Raw genomic sequence first — 25,135 nt, forward strand, 5'->3', positions numbered from 1 at the left:
TAACCTTTCTGAATTTCAGTCTCTGAATTTCAATCTGTAAAATGGGGATAATAATAAACTATCTGCTTCATAGGGTTAGATCATTTATGTGAATGTACTTTTTAACATTAATATACAAATGAAAGCTTTTATTGATTTTTTTCTCCCTTTAAATTTGGTATCAGGTACAATTTGATGGAAGGAGCAGAGAAACATGCATTTATTAAGAGCATTTTAAGTACAAGGTACTTAAGCACTTTACAAATATCTCAATCTGATTCTCACAACAACACTGTAAGATATGCAATATTATCGAGGAAATAGGCATAAAGAGGTTAAATAATTTGCCCGGAGTCATACAACTAGCACATATCTGAGGCCAGATCTAAACTCAGTCTTCTTGACTCCAGGCCTAGTGTTCGACTGCTCCATCTAGCTGCCTGGTAGAAGAGAGAAAGCAATTTGTTCAAGTTCACATTACCTGAAGTACAGTAGAAATCATCTGAAATGAACTCCAGACCTTAAGTATTTTCTGGCCATATCAACTACAAACTACACCACTTCTCCCAGGCCTTCATTACCACCTCCTCCCTCTCCATCATGGAAAACCTGACTTCTACATGGGCCCTTATAAGAAAACTTCCAACTTAGCTTACCTGGAACCAAGACACCAAGTTACTTCCTGGCCACTCCCTATAAATCTTCCTTTCACTCTCCACTCCAAACACTTCTTTCCCTACTGCCCTTTTCTTCATCTGTTATTTTGTTTCCCCAGTAAAATTCTTCTTGCCTTGCTCCTTGAGAGCAGGGACTGTGCTGAATCCCTAACCCTCAGCAGAGCTGTTAATTAATGCCTCTTGTATGCCACTCATGATAGGATCACTATCTAACAGGGTTACCACCCCTTCTTTTCACCACAACTTCCAACATGAGTTAGGCTAGTTTTATCCTGAAAGTCAGGGCTTCATTGGCTCAAGGGGCCAAGGCTCAAGCTGCAGCTCGTACCAACAGGCCTCAGCCACTGCACCACATCTCACTGATATGCACGCCATAAAACAGGAGCTTGAGAGCAGGAGTGAGGAACAGACTTGGGAACGTGTGGGAAGAAAGCCCAGGGATTATCCTGTTACTGCACCACAACATATAATTTCTCCTACAGAGGGAACAGGGCCTGGGTGGGCTTTTACCACCTGGAAACCAAGAAGGATTCAAGAGCACTTCAAACAGCACCTTAATGAGTCACTAGAGTTGGCTGCTGAGGTCATAGCCCAATAGAGCCAGCATGGCGATACTTTCCACAGCAGAGTTACATAGGTTTGGGGAGCTCTCCAGGGACTTACTATGGCCCTTCAAGGCTGTCTTTTGGCTAAAATGGTTATATTTAACTGCACAGGGATCTGCAAGGGAGGGGATGATATTTCTAAAGTAAATGAGTCTGATAAATTTATTTGATCTACTGGAGGTGAGAGGGTATGCCACATCCAATGACCAACCTGTCTCAGGAGCAATTAGATCCCTCTTTTTGGGCAGAGTCCTGGTTGATATGGGTCTTTACCTCAATAGAACTGTTCTGATATGTACTGATCAACTGCCGAAATTGGGGCAAGAGATTTGCATAGTGGTAGTCTGGACAAATACTATCAAGGCAAACAGGTACTCTGAGGATTAGGGCACAGAGCTCCCTCCTCACCTTCCTAGGTAGGCAAAGGAAGATGACAGTCTCATAGGATGCTTTGGGAATGGCTCCTGAAACAGAGAGGAGATAAGAAAGCAATTGATGGCTAGCCTGTAGGGGTACTAGCAAAACTGTACTATGAAATCCAACACAGAAAAGCAGGAACCATTCAACACCATTCAAGCTTAATGAACCTTCCCCTCTCCACAAAGGTCCTGCTTCATCTGGATCACCCACATGAAATTACAGAGAATAAATCATACAGGAAAGTGAGACCATGAACTCCTGGGAATCAGTATCTGTGTGAAACCTCTTTGCAGGTTATTGTGGATAAGGATTAAATGCAAACACTTGGAGCTACCCAAACCACCCAATATATTTAACACCAAACAATATCAGGTCTAACAGGGGTGAAAGATATTTCTTCTCTAGTTACAAGGATGAAGGAAGCTGGAGGACTCATTATACCAACTCCCTCTACAATCAAGTATGGCCTAAGAGGAAGACAGATGGCACCTGGCAGCTTATGGTGAATTAGAGAGGCTAAGCAAAGTTGTCATGCCCATTCCTGAAGCTGTTCCTGACTTTGTCAAAGTGATAAGCAAATGAGGTAGTCAAGGCCCAAAGGGAGTGGGATGGGATTACTGACCTTACCAATACTATTTTATCTATTTATATGGCTGAGATTATCCAGGGGAAGTTTGCTTTCACCTGGAAAGGAAGTCATCCTTCCCAGGGCCACCTGAACTCTCCCTCACAGCCATTGCACCCTCATTCTGGTAGGCTGAGAACTGAACGATGCTTCCCTTCTGAGGACAGATATATCACAAACTTGATGACATTATGTTGATCAGGAGGGATGAGATTACAGAAGCAGAGGCCATAAATCATTTGCAAAATGCATCCTACTCCACATTTCCCATAGCCACACTCCTCTGCACTTCTCCATCATACCTGAGGAACCTCTTCACCCTGGCATGACTTCAGGCCTCACATTCACATCTCTTCGGTATACTCTAGCCCTAGGGCCCTGACTTCACTCTGATTAGGGAGTGGAGAATACAGAGTGCTTCCTGGAATCTCCATTTAAGGAGAGCACTCAGGCCAACTATCTCTTCATTTCCCGGTGGGCTGCACTCCTCTGAATGTCTCTAGCAGGCCCCTTCACCCAAAGGGTTACTTTCTCACTCCCCTCTGATTTTCATCTTCCTTTTGAATGCTATCCTCATTAGATTGTGAGCTCCTTGAGGGCAAGAACTGTCATTTACCTTTCTTTGTATCCTCAAAGCTTGGCATATTGCATGGCACAGAAAGGTACTTAATAAATACTTGGCTGACTGTTATCTTTCATTCTGGAGGAGGACCAAAATAACATGACTATGTTGGAGTCAAGGTACAGTGCGTCCAACTGTGGCTGATCAGACCAACATGAGCTCAGAAGGCTCTCCCACAGGTCAGGCACAAATAGTCCACATGAACATTTGAAGTGGAGATGTCTCTAAATTTGTGCATCTCATGTTTCTTTTGAGCTATTGCAATTCTACTTCATTCATAGAGCACAGCGAATTCTTTGATGCAGCCATACCATGTTTGATGGTCCTTTGCAAGTGTCTCCCATCTCATGACCAATTCCAAAGTTCTTGAGACTGTCCTTGTATTGCTTCTTCTGACCTCCATTTGAACACTTGCCTTCTGTGAGTTCTCCATAAAATAGTCTCATAGGCAAACATTAAGTTTGGCATTCAAACAATGTGGATAGGCCATGGGAAAAGCACTCTCTGCATCAGAGTCTGAATGCTTGGCATTTCAGCTCAAGAAAGGCTCTCAGCATCAGGTACCTTATCTTGCCAGGCGCTCTTCAAAATCTTCTTAAGCCAATTCAAGTGGAAATGATTTAGTTTCCTGGCATGGCGCTGGTAGACTGTCCAGGTTTCACAGCTATATATGAGGTCAGCACAATGGCTCTGTAGACCTTCAGATTGGTAGTCAGTTTAATACCTCTTCTCCCCCACACTTTCCTTCAGAGCCTCCCAAACACTGAGCAAATTCTGTCAATGCATGCATCAACATCATCATCCACATGTACATCCCTAGAAAGTACACTGCCAAGTATACTTATCCACAGCATTCAAAATCTCTCCATTTGCTATAACCAATGGTTCCACATGTGGATGGTAGATAATGGTGCTAGCTGGTGGAGAACCTGTATTTTCTTGATGTTAATGGTTAGGCCAAAATTAGCACAAGCAACAGAGACCTGATCCCTACTTTGTTGCATCTCAGCCTCAGAGTCTGCACTGAATATATAATCATCCGTGAACAAAAAGTCATATACCAATTCTCCTTCCACTTTAGTTATAGCCTTTTCAAGTTAAATAATTTACCATAAGTGTGACAGCTAACCTTGATGCCATTTTTGTCCTCACTGAAAGAGTCTGACAACATTGCTGAAAATATCATGTTAAAAGTACGGGAACATGCACACAACCCTACTCCATTCCACTGATGACTGGGAAAGTGTGACAACATCGTCCATTATCCAGAACCTGTGCAAGCATGCTGTCATGAAACTGATGTACAATACTGATTAACTTCTGGGCAACCAAATTTTGACGTAATTTCCACAAGCTCACATTTAACCATATCAAAAGCCTTGGTCAGACTGATGAACATTGTATACAGACCTCTATTTTGCTCCTTGCATTTCTCCTGGAGTTGTTGGGCAGCAAACACCATACTGACCACTTCTCAGCCACATGGGCTCTCACAAATACATGACCATCTTCCAGGTGAAGGATCAGCCTATTAAGGAGGACCCTGGCAAGAATCTTCATAAAATTTTTCTTTGACCCTCATCCAGTTTTTTCATGGTGGGAGCAGAGGCACTGATGATGGTGGCATGGTGCTTTCCTGCAAGTGGCAACCGCATTGTCATAAGCCTGTCATTCACTCCTTTTGGGAGGTATATAATCTTCTTGACTACATTAGTTTTGATTGCAGAACTTATACCAGCTTCACAATGCTCCCCCTATCACTGAGGCCACTCCAGAAAAAAGTATATCCAGCTCTAACTTCAGGAAGCTGGCCTTCATTTGTCAGCCTTATTTCATTCAGGGCTGCTAATTGGATGCAATACCTACTGAGTTTTCTCACAATAAGAGCTACTTGTCTTTCAGGTCTAATGGATTTCATGTTGTCCATAAGGGTGTGAACATTCCATGTACCAATGATGAACAGAATCATCTTCACAAAAGTTTTTGTACTATTTTTTGTGTTTCAAACACAGGGTAGGATCCCCGCCTGCCATGGTAAGAAGGCCAGTTTTGCGTGAAGTAGACAATTTTTATGGCCCCTTTCCTAACCCCTTCCTATGCCAGCAGATGAGCAGTGTGATACTTAAAAAAGGCTGCTCAGATACCCATGGGGTTGCTGAATCCCACTGCTTCTTCATCCAATGAAATGACCCTCTAACCTGGGCCACCTATGTGTAGAGTTGTGAAAATAGCTCTCAGTATATCTGCACTTGCTGCTTCATCACTTGCCCATCACCACAGGACTTGGACATAGGTAAAAATGATAAAATGCTATGGGTGATGTCTTTTGACAAGCATAAATTGGATTTAAGTGAGGAGAGTTGCATGAAGTCACCAGCCTCACTCTCTCTTCCAGAGTAATTAGAGTCTGATGGCAGGACAAAAGTAAAATGGTGATGGCATGGAATGCAGTAAATAATCTTGGTATCTTTGATATCTAACTAAGCTCTAAGCATTCCACAGCAACTGTTTCTGCTGTGTTCATGGAGCATTAGAACAAATTGTTCATATCTGCCCATTCTACCCGAGGAAGTCTTCACATCCTTGGTGAAGACACCCCCACAATACACGAATAGATTTGAGGCACACTAGTTACCCGCTACTGGTGTCACCCATATGCCAAGTCTACAAAAATGGTTTACTGGGATGTGGCTGCTGCCCATGCTACAGCTCCTTGGAGCCACAGGTGAGAGCTGAGAGGCAAGTTGTATACCAGAAGTGGAAAGCAGCCCTGAAAAGGTCTCAGCAGATCTCACCCCAGAGATACTAGTCTTCCCTGACACCTGCACACCCATATAGATCAGCTATCTATACAAGGGAAAAGTGTGGGAAATCAATCTGAGGAAAATCCAGTGTCTAGCCCACTCAGTCAAGCTGAGGAATATATCCTTGGTGGGTGAAGAAAATTAAGAGTATTCTAGGCAATTTATAAGTAGCTATTGACATTTAACCTTAACCTAAGACTTATCAGGCTCTTCCAACTTTTTGTTCAGTTTTGTCCTCATGGACCAAATGTCCACGGGCTATTCTTGGTAAAGATACTGGAGTGGTCGTTCATTTACTTGTCCAATTTTATGCAGGCAGGGGTTAACTGAGTTGCCTAGGATCAGGCAGCTAGCAAGTGTCTCCAGTCAGATTTGAACTCTGATCTTTCTGACTCCAGGCCCAGGGCTCTATCCACTGTTCCACCTATCTACCTCTAGTTTTGGAGAATCCATATTTCCCACCTATGTGCTGATGGCCCTCTGTATTGGTAATTAAGGTGGGACTTTTTCTTTACTGTTTTCTCTTTTAGAATGCTAAAGTAATGAAATGTCTTTGAATAAGCCTTACCAGGTGCAAAGCCCCAGGACCATACCCTTTTGCTAATTAGGTGTGAATCCTCCAGGCCCTGACATGGGTATATAAGACCCAAGGTTGGTCTTTGACTTTTGGGGGCTCTCAGTCACTGGAAGAGTGGCACGGGACTCTGGACAAGCAGTTGTTACGAGCCCCCGGCTCGTAAACCCAGATGCTGAGGCTTTCCTGGTAACTATGAGCTGTGATTTGATCTGTTTATATTGTATATGTTTGTAATTTGTATTTGCTCTGAAGTTCAGGTTGCTGGCTTTTCCTCCTGAACTAAGTGAATGATATTTGTATGTTGGATTAAAGTAAGATTATTAACCCCTTACGGTTACTTTCCTTAGTAAAGCAGATCAAAGAACCTGTGTTACTGGCCTTCTGTGTGCTGGTTTTGTTGGGTTTACACAGCCACAGTAGCTGCTAACAAGATTGTTGATACAACTCACATACCAAGTCACCTGCAGGTCCTCCTCTTTCTACTAGGATCTATGCCAAGCTATGGCATTGAAAGACCTAAAGTAAGCTGTCCAGCAGTCTCTCCCCTTGACACTGCTAGGCCCATGCTTTTAGAGGTCTCTGTTGATAAATACCAGGATGACTGGAGCCTCTGGCAGATACCACGGAATTATCATGCCAATTCCCTAAAGCAGCCACTCATGCCATTTCTGGAAAGCAGCTGCTCACCAGTTACCAGGCCCTAGCTGCCACTCAATAGATGACACAGGGTTACACAATTACTCTTTGTTCAGAGTTGCCTATTATTAATTGAGTTATTCAAGCTGGTCCCTCTAACAATATTGGTAGGGTCCACATGGCTTTTATTTTTTTTTTGAGATTTTTTATTTTTAGTTCACAACATTCGGTTCTACATAATTTTGAGTTCCAGGTTTTCTTACCCCCCACCCCAAGACAGCATGGAATCTGGTATATCTTCTACATATAACACACCAGTCAAGATGTGAAGAAGAATTATGACCAATGGAATGAATCATGAGAAAGAGGAAACAGAACCAAAAAAAAAACCCAAAACAAAAACAAAAGAAAAAAAGGGGAGGGGGGGAAGCAAGCATAAAATGTGCCTCAATCTGCATTCAGACTCCATAGTTCTTTCTCTGGATGTAGATAGCACTCTCCATCATGAATCCTTTGGAGTTGTCTTTGTACCTTGTGTTGCTGAGAAGAGCAAAGTCTATCAGGGTTAGTCCTCAAAGAGTCCATATATCTGTGGTTTTGTATAATGTTCTCCTGGTTCTGCTCTGCTCACTCAGCATTATGTCGTGTAGGTCTTTCCAGGTTGTTATGAAGTCTGTATCATCCCCATTTCTTATCGCACAATAGTATTCCATTATATTCATATACCACAACTTGTTCAGCCATTCCCCAACTGATGGACATCCCCTTGATTTCCAATTCTTTGCTACTACAAAAAGAGCTGCTATAAATATTTTTTTACACATGTGTCCATTTCCCACTTGTGTGATCTCTTTGGGATACAACCCTAGAAGATGTATTGCTAGGTCAAAGGGTACGAACATTTTTATAGCCCTTTGGGCATAGCTCCAAATTGCTCTCCAGAATGGATGGATCAGTTCACAACTCCACCAGCAATGTAACAATGTTCCAATTTTCCCACATCCTCTCCAGCATTTATCATTTTCCTGTTTTGTCATTTTAGCCAATCTGACAGGAGAGACGTGGTACCTAAGAGTTGTTCTGATTTGCATTTCTCTAATCAGTAGTGATCCAGAGCATTTTTTCATATACCTATAGATATCTTTAATTTCTTCCTCTGAAAACTGGCCTGTTCATATCCTTTGACCATTTCTCAATTAGGGAATGACTTGTATTCCTATAAATTTGGCTCAGTTCCCTGTATATTTTAGAGATGAGGCCTTTATCAGAGACACTGGCTGTAAAGATTTTCTCCCAATTTTCTGCTTCCCTCCTAATCTTTGTTGCATTGGCTTTTTTTTAATACAACATTTCAATTTAACATAATCAAAATTATCCATTTTGCATTTTGTAATGCTCTCTATCTCTTGTTGGGTCATGAATTCTTTTCTTTTCCGTAAATCTGATAGGTAAACTATTCCTTGCTCTCCCAAACTGCTTATAGTATCAGCCTTTATTCCTAAATCATGAACCCATTTTGACTTTATTTTGGTATATGGTGTAAGATATTGGTCTATGCCCAGTTTCTGCCCTACCATTTTCCAGTTTTCCCAGCAGTTTTGGTGAAATAGTGAATTCTTAGCCCAGAAGCTGGCCTTTTTGGGTTTATCAAAGAGTAGATTGCTATAGTTGTTGACTTCTCCATCTTGTGTACCTATTCTATTCCACTGATCCACGACTCTGTTTCTTAGCCAGTACCAGGTAGTTTTGATGACTGCTGCTTTATAGTATAGTTTAATATCTGGTATGGCCAGGGCACCTTCCCTAGCATTTCTTTTCATTAATACCCTAGATATTCTAGACCTCTTGCTCTTTCAGGTGAATTTTGTTATTATTTTATACAGCTCTGTAAAATAATTTTTTGGTAGTTCGACTGTTATGGCACTGAATAGATAGACTAATTTAGGTAAAATTGTCATTTTTATTATATTAGCTCGGCCTAACCATGAGCAACTGATATTTTTCCATTTATTTAGGTCTGACTTTATTTGTGTGAAAAGTGTTTCATAATTATGTTCATATAAGCCCTGGATTTGTCTTGGCAAACAGACTCTCAAATATTGTATAGTGTCTACAGTAACTTTGAATGGAATTTCTCTTTCTATCTCTTGCTGTTGGCTTTGTTAGTAATGTGTAGGAAAGCCGAGGATTTATGTGGGTTTATTTTATGTCCTGCAACTTTGCTAAAGTTGTTTATTATTTCAAGTAGTTCTTTACTTGATTGTTTAGGATTCTCTAAGTAAATCATCATATCATCTGCAAAAAGTGATAATTTAGTTTCTTCTTTGCCTATTCTAATTCCTTCAATTTCTTTTTCTTCTCCACATGGCTTTTATTGGTAAATGGAAATGGTATATTTGAAATCATGCTTGCCTATGTCCTTCCAGCGTTAGCGCCCCGGAAAAAAAAAAAAAAAAAAAAAAAAAAAAAAGTCGTAACTACACCAGAGGCCTCAAGATCCTTGACTCCTGAGAGAGTTCTGGGGAAATTGCTATGGCCTGCCTCGGTTGATAGGCTTCCTTTCCTTTGGGATGGTTTAAACAACTCTTACCCAGAGAGGGATTGGGTGAATCCCTTACAGAGGTGCCTTACATTCTTTTTAAAGTTTTTAATCTATGACTTTTGCTTTTTACATTATCACATTTTTCCCCAATACCTTCTCACCGAGAGCCATCCCATAGAACAAAGAGTATTTTTTGAACTTAAAGAGAAGAAAAAAATCAGCACCACTGATCAATATATTGAAAAACTCTGAAAACACATACAATGGGCAACACTTACAGATCTCCCATCTTCATATAGGGGTGGCTTCAGGGTGTCCTCTCATATCTCTTATTCAAATAATGCTTCACTTTCATAATTTTGCTATGCTCACTTGATTTTTTTGTGTGTAACCATTCCTTCCATATACATTGTAGCCACTGTGTATAATTTTTGGAGGGCTCTGCTTACTTCACTCAACATCAGTTCATGTAGATCTTTCCATGTTTCTCTAAATTAATCACATTCAACATTTCTTAAAACACAGTACCATTCCATTACATTCATGTACCAGAATTTCTTTAGCCATTCCCCAATCAATGGGCACCTACTTTGTTTCCAATTCTCTGTGATCACAAAAAGTACTACAAATTTGGTAATATATGGGGACTTTCTTCTGATCACTGGCTTCCTTGGAGTATAAGCTTAATAATGAAGTTTTTGGAACAAAGGATATAGACAATTCCAAATTACTTTCCAAAATGGTAGCACCACTTCACAAGTCCTGCAACAAGGTATCAATATGTGCCTCTCATTTCACAATTCTTCTGACCTTGATGACTGTCATTTGTTGTCATCTTTGTCAATTTGCACGGTATGAGGCAAACCTTAGCAATGGGTTTGGTGTCTAATTTTTTAGCAGCAAGGGGGGATAAAACTGTTTCTATATAACTATGATGAATGTGTACTCATTTACCTGGAGGAAATGAAATCCCTTAACTGACATAGTGGCAATCCTGAGTCCTTGATAAAGGTAAGGGAGAGACCATACCCATACCTTGTGGATGTAGGGGGCAGACCCACTCATTAAAACATCATACTTTCTCAGTCACAAGAAACACTACTGCTCCCACTCCCCCTCCAAAAAAAAAAAAGAGAGAGAAAGAAAAGAAACAAACAAAAGAATCCCAAATGAAGAAGTGCCTCTTTTACTTCCATAAAAATAAACTTCATCTACTTTGATTTGATGCTGTTCCCAAGGCCTAGAATTTAGGTGACTCAGGACTAACTCTAATCAAAAGGCATTTGTGTGGGCACTCACAGTAATACCAGTATATTAGACTATACCTGTCCATATAAATCAAAAATTGTCTCACTTCATTTCCAACATGTAGACTACTAGAGAAGACAACTTGAAAATTGCTAAAGCAAATAAGAAGGGGAGAGAAGAATAGAAAGGAGTAATGGTAGTAGTTGATCAGAAGAACTTAAAATATCAATTATTTACTTATTATCTAAACATGATGATGATATTAATAAATAATTATTGTGTGGTTGTTGTGTTTGTCCTTTGTTCTCGAAGAGGACCATGACATCAGCAAAATGATGACATTATTTGCAATTGACTTTGATTTGAGTGAGGGAGGGCTGTGCAAGGTCACTAGCCTCACTTTCTCCTCCAGAGCCATCTGGGTTCAGTTGCCAGATATTCACCAGGACAACTGGAAATGGCCAGGATGCATTGGGAGACCTGGCCCTTTCAGGCTAGGATCTTTTCAGGTTCTCACTTTTAGTGAGGTAAGACCCATTCAGTGAATAAGCCTCTTTAAGAAGTTAATTAAGGGATGGCCTCTTTAATCAAAACTCAAAAAAAAAAAAATCAAACTGGGAAGGGAAGACCCTCAGGGTTCCCGGCCAAAAGAGAAACAGTTACTATTTAGTATAGTGTGCTACATGAGATAGAAAGCTGGAGAGAGTCAAAGACCTGGTTTCAAGTTCTCCCTTTGATATATCAGCTGTATAACCATGGGCTAGTTGCTGGACCTCTCAGTGCCTCAAGCAATTCTCTGAGACAGTAATTAAAGATAAGTTGTGATCTGCATGAGTGAAGAAAGTTTAAAACACAGGGTGTTTCAAAAGAGTTAATAAGTTCTTAGCAAACCTTAAATCAGCTATGTAAATATTAGTTGTTACTTATCATCATCATCATCATCATCATCATGATCATCCTATACAGATGAAATCAAAAGTCCAAACCAGACCTGTACAACTTGGCAGTAGGTAGGGGCCAAAATTAAAATAGGCTAAGCTTTGGGCTGCAGATAGGTTTTTAGTGCCTCACTTTCCAAGTAAAGGTAAAATTAATGATTTAACTATTTTGCAAATAAATCATATTTTTTTAAAAAGTGAAATTTCAATTAATACCGATTAATTACACTTAATTACTTAAGATTTTTATTTACCATAAAATCACTTCTCTGAGACTAGAAACAGACAATGGTTGGTTGCCAGGGGTCATGTGACAAACAGGACAGAACAGGGCTCAGTGGCAATCCACCAGCAGTTACAAGACAGGCACGATAGTGACTAGTGGAAGGCTGGGACATGAACAAACATCTTTATCTTCTTTTACATATTCTACATTTTTCACAGCCCCCTGAAATCCTTTGGCAGGCCACAATAGGCCCACAGGCCATATATTATGCAGGCCTGGTCCAAACCATAAAACAAAACAAAACAAAAAATAGCAGTTCCTGTTTTGTTTTGTTTTGTTTTTAATGATGCAGTGTGGTATGTAAAGCACTTTCCTCACAACAATTCAGATTTATATAGACATAAAGTTTACAAAACAATTTTCTCCTAAAGAGCCACTAGAGATGGGTAGTGTATATATTATTATCCCTATTTTACACTGATGCTAAGCCAAACTGTGCAACTTATCAAGGGTCACTAAGGCAGAAAGCATCAGGGCCAGAATTTGAACCTAGGTCTTGGTGCTTTAAATCCAGTATTCTTCCCGTTATAACATGATATGTCTCCACAACCACCATGTGAAACTGAGAGAAAATGAAAAGAGTATGGAATAATATATAGAAAACAATTACAAGTCTGACTGAAGTACAGAGAAGGATAAAAGGCAGACATGGTTGAAAGAGAGTACAATGCAGACTCAGAGGAATAGTAGACAGTATGGGCCAAGCTCAGTGTTTCCTAATCAAGGCATTATAACTTACTTGAGGAGGAGGACATGAGTGTCTATCAATATATGCAAAGCAAATGTGGAACAGTCCCTGTTCTCAAGGAACTTACATTCAAAAAAGTAAAGTGCTTTGGCCCAACTTAACAAAACCCCAGTAGCAGTGATAGGATTATAATTAAGGAAGCTAGTCAGTGCTCTTTCTACCATTCCTTGTATTCAAAGATACTGTCTATCATTCAGAGGGCTCCCCATCTCACAACACAACCCACTGACCCAACAAATTTTCACTAACATGAATGTTCGCCCATCACTTAAGGTATGTTGAGACACATTTACAAGTATGCCAAGTAATTACACAATCTGGGAAGTACAGTAAGCTTTACCACAATGTGATACATACATTCCTAAAAATGGACTGTGCTATACAAAATCACCCAATAAAAACCCCAGGGCTTATGAGGGTAAGTGGGTAAGGGAAATAACACTCAAAAATCTCATCAGTAACATATTAAAAAAAAGATAGAGATCTAATAAAAATGGCATCACACTTTTATGTATGTTAAATGGATAACTACTAATAAATAGTGGCCCCAGCCACTGACCTGAAACTGGGACTGCACAAGCAAGTTGGGTGGGCTGTAATTCCAGGCCTCTGGCCACAGAGAAAGAGGGTAAAGTAGGGGCAGAGTGCTGCTGACTGGCCCTTCTCTAAGCATTGCTCCTATTGGACTAGAAAATATACAATAAATATGGCACTTTGTCTTGAAAAAGATTGTGAAAGTGGGTGTATGAAGGGTTGTAGCTTGAGTTATTGTGAAGTGGCACAGTTTTCACATTCTATTTCTTGTGGAAGAAAGCATGCAGAAGCAAACTCAAAATTTGCTTTATATTCAAAATGTTCCTTCATGTCTTAATTGCATTAGACCAAAGGCCAAACAACAACGACAGCATTAGAACAAATTTGCTTTTTCAAAACACACATTATAGTAGAACTGACAGAACTGGGATTGAAAACAGTATCGTGAAAAGAGCATAGGGTTATGAAACCAGAAGGTCTACCTCCAAGCCTTGGCTGTGCTACCTAAGTAGTTCAATGACCTTGGGCAAATCACTTAATCTTTGAGGCTCAGTTTCTTAATCTAAAAAACGGGGATAATAATAGATCTATTACCTAATAATAGAATTGTTAGGATCAAACATAATGAACATAAGGCACTTTGTTTGTCATTATTATTGTGGCCAGTAGAAAACAGTCTATATGTGACTTAGAAATAAAGGAAGATAATGGAAAATCATCAATGAAAAATAATGGAATAAACTAGATGAATCAGTGGCCATTGAAAATTATTTTTGGCAGCAAAATACAGAACAGTTTGAAACAACCATTTCTCACCCAAATATTTTCTTTCTCAGTTCTGAGATACTGATTCTAAACAGATGGCACTACCAATCCATTAAAGCAGCCAGCCCAAGAAAACAGCAGAGAAGCTGACAGTTATTAGTACAAATTGGATGAGGCAGACTCGGTGAGACACTCCTATAAAGAGGCTTCTGTTGACAAATGCTCTGGCAACCCAGAATTAAACATGAGAGTCTCTCTCTTAGTATAGCTGGTTTCCTTGAAGATTAGCTTAAAAATGGCAAAGAACAAGCATGGCACCAAATAAGAGATATGAGAAGATATGCTCAGCCCAATACTTTTCAAGGGTAGAAGGTCAACATGTATAATTATTATAGATATTTTCAGACTGTTTCTATGTGTTGATCAGTTTTACTAATCTTTTTCCTCTTCCTCCTCTTTTTTTTTATTTAAAAAAATATTTGTTAAGTGGAGTGGCTCACTGGGAGTGGTGAGGGAGGTATACTAAAAAAAATTCTGGTGATGTAAAAAATACCTAGCTGAAATGTCACCTCCTCCAGGAGGCCTTTTCTAGTCCCCTCAGCTACTAGTGACATCAACTTTAAGGTGACCTTCCATCTCTTTTTTTATGTTGAGATTTCTGTGTTATCTTTCCCATTAAAATGTAAGCTCCTTAAAGGCAAGGGTTGTTTTTCTTTTTTCTTTATATTCCCATTACAGGCACAGTGCCAGACACTAAGTAAGTTCCTTTTGATTGATTAATGAATGAGTAGATAATCATGGCATCACTTCTGATCTTTTCAAAGCATATCAAGATCTTAGAGTATATTCTGAATCAAAACAGTGAGACCATTAAGAAATTTCTTTCTTAAAGTCCACAAGGGAAAAAAAGGGGCAAGAGATGTCAAAAAGAAAAAGAAACAGGACTGAAACAAAAAAAGATTAAACATCGCAACACCCAACCAACAGGTGAATCAATGCTTTTGTGGGAATTAACTACCAAAGTGGGAGACACGTAAAAAGGGAAAGGGGAAGAAGATAAAGGAGAATATGTGACATACCCAAATCAAGTCAAGAAATTAACAGTGAAAGGAAAATAACTCTTACAGTCTTTCAGGAATAAGAGAACCTACAGGAGAAGGCATGAGGAGGCAAAAGGAGGTATTAAAATGAGGGGAAAGAACAGGGTAAATCTGGTTTTCAGTGGAGGGAGTACCACTGATAGATGCTCCCATAGAAGAAGAAAGACACTATTGTATAAAAGGGGATAGGGAAATTTACAGAACTCAATGAAGTAGTAACAAAATTCATTTGGAAAGGAAAAGACTTAAAATATACCAAGGGAAATAATGAGAAGGGGTAGAGGATATTGGGACAATATCACCTTCAAAATTCAAACAGGAGTCATCAAGACCATTTGGTGACTAAAAAAATAGTAAGGAGGATCAGTGGAAGAGACTAGACAAGAAATAATTATAAACAATGGAATGCAATAACAGTATTTGATAAACCAAAAAATATAAATTACTTAGAAAAGTACTACTTGATAAAAACTGCTGGGAAAACTAGAAAGCAGGGGCAGAGCCAACTGGAAAGCAGGGACTCACTTAGGCGCTTCCCCCAAATCCCTCCAAACACCTGTAAAACATGGCTCTGAACAAATTCTGGAGCTGTGGAACCGACGAAATAGCAGAGGGAAGCAGGTCTCCAGGCCAAGACAGCCTGGATGGTCGCTGGGAATGGTGCTGGGAGCAAAGCGCCAGGACCAATCAGATGGGGAGTTGGGTGGAGCAGGCCTGAGGGCTATGAATCATTGAGCTATGGTAGCTACCAGACTTCTCAACCCACAAATGCCAAAGAGCAGATTAGTGGGAAAACTGCTGGATAGGGCTGAGAGCAGTCCGGTCCCAGCCCCAGGGGTGGTAGAGGTGGTGCTGGGGTGACAGCAGCAGCAGGAAGTTCCTGCAGCTGCTTCCAAAGCTCCAGCTGTGGCAGCTTCCAGAGTCCCTGGCTCACATGGTGGGAGGAATCAAGCAGCAGATCAGAGCTGGAGTGCAAGGAGCACTTTGTGGGCACAAAGGCAGGTTCTCTTGCTGTGCCCAGGTTGGATCTAGGTCACAGTCTTGGCTGGTGGTTCTTGGGGGAGGAGGAGTGCTACTGTGGCAGAGCTTGCGGTGACGGTGGAGTAGAAGTAGCTCTGAAAACAGCAGTGCTTGGACTCTAAAGCTTGGGACAAAGTACTTTCTAAGAGCAGTCATACCCTGACAAAAAGCTCAAGGGTCAAGTAGTTGGCTGGGAACATGAACAGGCAGCAAAAAAGGACACTGACTATTGAATCTTTTTTGGGTGACAAAGAAGATCCAAACATACAGCCAGAAGAAGTCAACAAAGTCAAAGAGCCTACAACAAAAGCCTCCAAGAAAAATATGAATTGGGCTCAGGCCATGGAAGAGTTCAAAAAGGATTTGGAAAAGCAAGTAAGAGAAGCAGAGGAAAAAATGGGAAGAGAAATGAGAGGGATGCAAGAAAACCATGAAAAACAAGTCAATGACTTGCTAAAGGAGACCCAAAAAAATACTGAAGAAAATAACACCTTAAAAATTAGACTAATCCAAGTGGCAAAAGAGTTCCAAAAAGCCAATGAGAAGAAGAATGCCTTGAAAAGCAGAACTCGCCAAATGGAAAAGGAGGTCCAAAAGACCATTGAAGAAAATACACCTTAAAAATCAGATTGGAGCAAGGGGAAACTAGTGACTTTATGAGAAATCAAGATATTATAAAACAGAACCAAAGGAATGAAAAAATGGAAGACAATGTGAAATACCTCTTTGGAAAAACCACTGACCTGGAAAACAGATCCAGGAGAGATAATTTAAAAATTATTGGACTACCTTAAAGCCATGATCCAAAAAAGAGCCTAGATATCATCTTTCAAGAAATTATCAAGGAAAACTGCCCTGATATTCTAGAACCAGAGGTTGAAATAGAAATTGAAAGAATCCACTGATCGCCTCTTGAAAAAGATCCCAAAAAGAAAACTCCTAGGAATATTGTCACCAAATTCCAGAGCTCCCAGGTCAAGGAGAAAATAATGCAAGCAGCCAGAAAGAAACAATTTGAGTATTGTGGAAACACAATCAGAATTACACAAGATCTAGCATCTTCTATATCAAGGGATCAAAAGGCTTGGAATATGATATTCCAGAAGTCAAAGGAACTGGGATTAACACCAAGAATCACCTACCCAGCAAACCTAAGTATAATGCTCCAAGGCAAAATATGGACTTTTTCCCCCAAAATATGGACTTTCAATAAAATAAAGGACTTTCAAGCTTTCTCAATGAAAAGACTAGAGCTGAATAGAAAATGTGACTTTCAAACACAAGAATCAAGAGAAGCATGAAAAGGTAAACAAGAAAGAGAAATCACAAGGGACTTACTAAAGTTGAACTGTTTTGTTTACATTCCTTCATTGGAAAAATGATATCTGTAATTCATGAGACTTTTCTCAGTATTAGGGTAGTTGAAGGGAATATACATACATATATATATATACACACATATATATATATATATATATATATATATATATATAGACAGAGGGCACAAAGTGAGTTGAATATGAAGGGATGATATCTAAAAAAAATATAATTAAGGGGTGAGAGAGGAATATATTGAGAGAGAGAAAAAGGGAGAGATAGAATGGGGTAAATTATCTCACAAAAAAAGTGGCAAGAAAAGGCAGTTCTTTAGGAAGGGAAGAGGAGGCAGGTGAGAGGGAATGAGAGAATCTTGCTCTCAGCAGATCTGACCTGAGGAGGGAATAACATACACATTCAAATTGGGTATCTTACCCCACAGGAAAGTAAGAGAAAGTGGATAAGAAAGGGGGGATTACAGAAGGGAGGGCAGTTAGGGGAGGAGGTAATCAAAAGCAAACACTTTTGAAAAGGGACAGGGTCAGGGGAGAAAACTGAATAAACGAGGACAGGATAGGATGGAGATAGTCTTTCACAACATGACTATCATGGAAGTGTTTGCATAATGATACATGTGTGGCCTATGTTGAATTGCTTGCCTTCTTAGGGAGGGTGGATGGGGAGGGAAGAGGGGGGAGAATTTAGAACTCACAAATGTTCAAAAAAAAAAAAACATGTTTTTGCACGCAACTGGGGAATAAGATATACAAGCACTGGGGTATAGAAATCTATTTTGCCCTACAAGAAAGTAAGGGAAAAGGGGATGGGGGAGGGGAGTGGGGTGACAGAAGAGAGGGCTAACTAGGGAATGGGGCAATAGAATATATGCCATCTTGGAGTGGTGGGACAGAGTAGAAATGGGGAGAAAATTTATAACTCAAAATCTTGTGAAAACCAATATTGAAAACTAAAAATATTAAATAATAAAATAAGAATTTTTTTAAAACTTGTCTTTATATGTAACTGGAAAAAAATAATTTAAAAAAAAGCACCTCAAAAAAAACTGGAAAGCAGTTTGGCTGAAGTTAGGCTTAGATCAACATTTTACACCATATTCTTTAATCATTCTAAATGGATATAATACTTAAAAATATCAAAGGTCATATTATAAAAAGACCAGAAGAAAAGCAGATCATATACCTTTTACAGCTGTGAGTAGGAGATATATTTTTAACCAAACAAGGACTACAGACAACTGCATAAGATAAACTAAATAACTGCACTGATAAGGGTTTAGTATCCAAGATACACATATATGTAAAATCGATGAGAGATAGATAGAAAGAAGAAAAACCATCCCCCAATAATGGTTAAGTGATATGAGCAAACAGTTCTCAAAAGAATTGCAAACAATCATATGAGAGAACGCTCCAAATTCCTATAAGTGAAAAATGAAAATCAAAACAACTGAAGTCTTTACTTCACACCTTGCAAACTACAAAAGATGACAAAAGATGAGAATAGTCAATGTCGAAGGGGTTACAGAAAGACATGCACCCAAGTACATCATTGGTGGAATTATTGATCAGTATTTTAGAAAACAATTTGGAATTATGCAAATAAATGTCTGTACTCTGACCCAGAGTCCATTAGTTGGCCAAAAAGGCCACTAATAAGAAGAAAGTTCCCACATATACCAAAATGTTTATAGCAGCACTTTTTGTAATATCAAAAACCTAAGGAAGCAGAAGCTCATTGACTGGACAATGGCTAAATAAAGTTTGGTACATGAATATAATGGAAAATTACTGTGCTATAAGAAATGATGGACATGACATAAATAATCATGGAAAGACCAGTCAGAGGTTCCCAAACTTCTTTGGCCTACTACCCCCTTTTCAAAAAAAAAAATTACTCAGCACCCCCCTGGAAATCTACTTTCTTTAACACCTTAACGGTTTGTTTTTTTTTTTTGAAATTTGTGTCACCCAAAGTTACTACCACCCCCCAGGGGCAGTATTGCCCACTTTGGAAACCTATTATATAGGAACTGATGAAGTGAATTAAGAATAGGCAAGAAAACAATATATACAATGACAATAAAAATGTAAACAAAAAGAACCAGAAAAAAATAGTATTTAATATAAGGAACAAGCATGCCCCAAAGGTAGAAATGAGAAGATATACCCACACCATCCCTTTAGAGAGGTGAGAGGTCCACAAATGTTGTACACTGCACATATTTTCTGATTTTTTTTTTTGAATGTATTGATCTATACAGCAGTTAGGTGGTGCAGTGGATAGAGCACTGGGCCTGGAGTCAGGAAGACTCATCTTGTGAGTTCAAATCTATCCTCAGAAACTTACCAGTTGTGTGGCTCTGGGCAAGTCACTTAACCCTGTTTGCCTCCATTCCTCATCTATAAAATGAGCTGGAGAAAGAAATAGCAAACCATTGCAGTATCTTTGCCAAGAAAACCCCAAAATGGGGTCACAAAAAGTCAGACATGACTGAAAAAACAACAAATTTATTTTATCAGATGGCTCTCTAGGCAAGGAAGGTGGTGGTGTTTTAAAAAAATAAAGAGAGATCAATAAAAACTTAGTTAAAAACCCAAACAAAGCAAAACAAAACAAAACAAAAAAAAACTTCAAGGACCTATAATTTCCCTTGGTGAAGATCCTGTTTCATTGACACAGTTAAGCTTTTCGTTACCTTAGCAGATGTAGTACATTGCAGTGGAGAGCTGAACTTGGTGACCTGTGTTCAAATACCAACCCTGACAATACAGCCATGGACAAGTCACCAGTCTGAGTCTCATTTACCTCATGTACAAAATTCATCTTATACCCAAAAGATCTAATAATGGTTACTGTGAGATTCAAATTACATTTAAAAACTTCACGTATTTTAAAGTGTGATAAGTTTTTTTAAAATTAATTTTTAATTTTGAACATTGATTTCCACAAGATTTTGAGTTCCAAATTTTCTCCCCATCTCTCCCCTCCCCCCCAAGATGTCATGCGTTCTGGTTACCCCTTCCTCCAGTCTGCTCTTCCTCTATCACCCTGCCTTTCTTACCACCCCTTACTCTTATCACCCCTTACTTTCTTGTAGGGCAAGATAGATTTCTATACCCCACTGCCTGTATGCCTTATTTCCCAGTTACATGTAAAAACAATTTTTAACATTTGTTTTTAAAACACTGAGATCCAAATTCTCTTCCTTCTTCCCTCCCCATCCACCCTCATTGAGAAGGCAAGCAAGTCAATATATGCTATACATGTGTAGTTATGCAAAACATGTCCATAATAGTCATGTTGCGAAAGACTATATTTCCCTCCATCCTATCCCACACACCATTTATTCTACTCTCTCCTTTGACCTCATCCCTTTTCAAGTGTTTGCTTCTGACTACCCCCTTCCCCAATCTGCCTGCCCCTCTATTATCCTCCGATACTCTTCCCCCCTAACTTTCCTGTAGGGCAAGATACCCAATTGAGTGTGTATGTTATTCCCTCCTTAAGCTAAATCCGATGAGAGTAAGGTTCACTCATTCCCTCTCACCTCCTCCCTCTTCCCCTCTATTGTAAAAGCTTTTTCTTGCCGCTTTTATGTGAGATAATTTATCCTATTCTATCTCTCCCTTTCTCCTTCTCCCAATATATTCCTCTCTCACCCTTTAATTTTATTTTTTAGATATCATCCCATCATATTCACCTCACCCTGTGTTCTATCTCTCTCTCTCTCTCTCTCCCACACACACACACACACACACACACACACACACATATATATATATATATATATATGTATATATGTGCACACATGCATGCGCGCGCGCACACACACACACACACACACAGAGTCCCTCCAACTACTCTAATAATGAGAAAGGTCTCATAGGTTACAAATATCATCTTTCCACACAGGAATATAAACAGTTCAACTTCCTATTTACCCTTCTCTTGATTCTTGTATTTGAAAGTCAAATTTTCTATTCAGCTCTGGTCTTTTTATCAAGAATGCTTAAAAGTCCCGTTTCATTGAATAACCATCCCCCCCACCCCCGCCAAGTATTATACTCAGTTTTGCTGGGTAGGTGATTCTTCTTTTTAGTCCTAGCTCCTTTTACCTCTGAAATATCATATTCTAAGCCCTTTGATTTCTTAATGTAAAAGCTGCTAGATCTTGTGTTATCCTGATTGTTTCCACAATACTCGAATTGTTTCTTTCTGGCTGCTTGCAATATTTTCTCCTTGACCTGGGTATAAGTTATTATTTTATTACCTTTATGTGGTACTGTGGCTGAAAAAATGTAGTCAAATATCTAGCAATTACCTTCACTTTACTTAGACAGCCTGGTGTAACAACAATTCAGCTAGCAGCCCAACAACAAGAATGCCGCCAGCACAGGTTCTTTGATCTGCTTTACTAAGGAAAGTAACTTTACGGGGTTAACAATTTTACTTTAATCCAACATACAAATATAACTCACATAGTTCTGGAGGAAAAGCCAAAAACCTGAACTTCAGAGCAAATACAAACAAATTACAAACATACACAATATAAACAGGCCAAATCACAATTCATAGTTACCAGGGAAGCATCAAAATCTGGGTTTACGAGCCAGGGAGCTCTTAACAACTGCTTGCCCAGTGTCCCATGCCACTCTTCCAGGGACTGAGAGCTCCCAAGCAAACAACTCTGTTCTCTCTTTTTTATACAGTCCTTAGAGGTCATCTGATAGATCAGAACTTAGGTGCATACCATTGGCTCTCAGCAACTCCCCTTAGGGCCCTGGGGGCTTCCCACCTCTCTCAAACTAGGGACCTAGTTTGCTAACCAGTCCTGGGCTTCACACCTTATTAGTAAAAGGGTGTGGGCTTGGGGTTTAGCACCTAGTTAACAAAAGGGTGTGTACCTGGAGCTTTGCACCTAGTAAGATTCAATCAAAGATAATTAATTAATTTAGCATTCTAAAACAGTAAAAAGGTCCCACCTTAATTACCAATACAGCTGGTCCTGAGAGAACAGACACAATCTGTTACTGGATCTGTACTTTCCAACTTGGTAAAATCTGCCCAAAGTCATTCTCTATCTTGTATAAGTTTTAAGAACACAGCAACATTATCCACACCTCTCAAAATGATAAGGCCTCACACCTCTGAGAAAAAGGACTTTACGACCTCTAATTTATTACATTAACTACAATAATAGAAACCTTAAAAGTATGCTTCTTTGAAATCTAATATACATACATGCATACACATATATATGGAGATGTGTGTGTGTTTATGTATACGGAGATATATATGTATATATACACAGAGATATGTGCGTATCTCCATATATATATATATATATATATATATATATATATACATATGTACATGTGTGTGTGCGCGCACGCGTGTAGCAAGCTTACTATCTTAATTTTGTTTGGCTCTGGTTAATATTAACATGGATTCTAATTCCTTAAAAACTGGAGCCCAGTAGTGAAGGATGGTAGCTTTCTGCCATATTGAAAAAGAAGAATAGGTTATGACTGACACAGGATTCAAAATTCTTTCCAGAAACAAACCACAACATGAATATCAATATATAGATAACTGAGAGTTAATTCGATACCTCAAGTAAGGATGAGGAAATCTAAGGTGGGATAGGGAGCACTGAGCCACACAGTGAACTTGTGAAGCTATATGTTTTAAACTCATATAGTCTGTGATTTTGATCTTTGTAAAATATCAACAATTATGTTTAATTAAAACAAAATTAAACATATTTTTTCCATGGTGAAACAAATTATATACTGTCACTCAGTAAAAGTAACTTGGTAGATCTGCAATGAGTAAGGAAACAAGAAGACAGAAACCTAGAATTTTATTCCTAGACAGAGATTCTGAAGTAAGTGGAATAATATAGATATAGATATAGATATAGATATAGATATAGATATAGATATAGATATAGATATAGATATAGATATATGTATATATACAAAAGAGGGTCAAAATTAGTTTGCCTTTTTTTTTCTCCTCCGCCCTTTAAAACATAAGGCCTGGAACTGAATTCCTTATTAGAATGCACTCACAGAATGGTAGGATTCATTAACTTTCATAAAGGAGGAGAGAGTTTAGAAACATTCAATCCCAATTCCCATTTCCATTTAAGTAGAACTGCTTCACAGCAACAAGCCTCCCAACAACATTTCTGGCAAGTTTCCAAAGCAATAATCAGATCACCCTTACTATAAAGTCATAGGATAATAACTCAAGTTACAGCATGTAACCCTTTTAAGTGTAAACAGTGATTTCCTCACGACCCCAGGAGGCAGAGAGCGCAAGTATCATTATTCCTGCTTTACAGATGAGGAAATAAGTTCTGAGAATTTAAGTGATCTGTACATGCTTATGCAGCTCAAACCCAGGTTTCTTGACTGCAAGTCCAACACTCAGGGCACCAACTCTGACTGTCTCTTAGATTCAGAGCTGGAAGGGGACCCTGAACCAAAGACCCTTGGAAGTAGCACTACTTCTAGTCCAGTACCCATTGCCATCATCCTGGGAGGAAATCACTGGGGAGATGCGACCAGACAGTTCTCCTGAAGGTGCTACAGCCACATTGATTAAAGACTCAAAACCAAAGTCCTGGTCACCAAAGTTTTTGGCACCATCATGCAATTCAACATCAAAATGGGGTGGAATTTGATTAGTGGAAATGCTATTACAGAAAGAGTATTACTATCTGCTTTTCTACTACACCTTAAGGGCCTTTCCATTTGACTTGGAGCTGAAAGATTCCCCCCCACCCCTTTCTAATGGGAGTTTGTCATCATCTCCATTAGAACGTGAGCTCCTAGAGAACCAGCACTTTTCTTGTGTGTATTCCCATCACTTAGCATGAGGCTTTGCATATAGTAATTTTTTTATAAATGCTTTATTCATTTATTTATTCATCAAAACACCTTAGATGTCTCCTAATCTCATTTAAAGAGGAGAAAGGTGAGGCCCAGAGAGGTTAAAGGACTTACCTAATGATGCCACACAGTGAAGTAACAGAATGGGAATTTGTGAACAGGTATTAACACCAAAGCCAGGGACCTCTCCCAGCTCTTTTAGACATGTTATATGACCTCAATAAAATAAAGGTGATAAATTCAATGATGACGAATATCCCTTCCAGCTCTAAGTTCTAGGAAAAGCTCCAACATCTTATGATGGAGACTAATTTATGAAGGAATTACTGACAAGTGGAACACATGCATGCCTGTCTGTAAAAGCATACTGTGGGTACCACATATTCTACACAGGCCTTGGGACCTGAGGGGTTGAGCAAGTCACATGATATCAGTGACTGGATGCCAATGTACAGCCCTAGAACAGTGTCTCCTAGGTAGCACCAATATCTAGTAGCACTCTAGTTCTGCTTCAGTGTTGGGATAAAATGGGGCACTCACAAGTCACTCAAACATTAACCAAAAAAAAAGACTTATCTTACCTTAATACAGCAAGGATAGGCAGCAAGGACATTGGCCCTTAGCTTCTCTGAAATTATTCTTGGGGGTGGGGTAAGGTCTAATCTAATCTAGTTGCCTGAGGAAACAGGAGTTATTAGGTATAAACTGGAGAAGAAGCAACGGAACTGGGATGATGGGGACTTCTACTCCATTTCCTACCAGTCATCTTGAT

At 39.3% G+C, this 25,135-nt stretch overlaps 1 protein-coding gene across 1 annotated transcript in view; it reads right to left on the reverse strand.

Annotated features, from left to right (window-relative positions):
* UVRAG (UV radiation resistance associated) overlaps nucleotides 1–25,135 on the reverse strand; it is a 416,256-nt gene that overhangs the window by 232,438 nt on the left and 158,683 nt on the right. The window lies entirely within an intron of this gene.

Source organism: Trichosurus vulpecula, chromosome 2 (genome assembly GCF_011100635.1).
Source record: "Trichosurus vulpecula isolate mTriVul1 chromosome 2, mTriVul1.pri, whole genome shotgun sequence".
NCBI lineage: Eukaryota > Metazoa > Chordata > Mammalia > Diprotodontia > Phalangeridae > Trichosurus > Trichosurus vulpecula.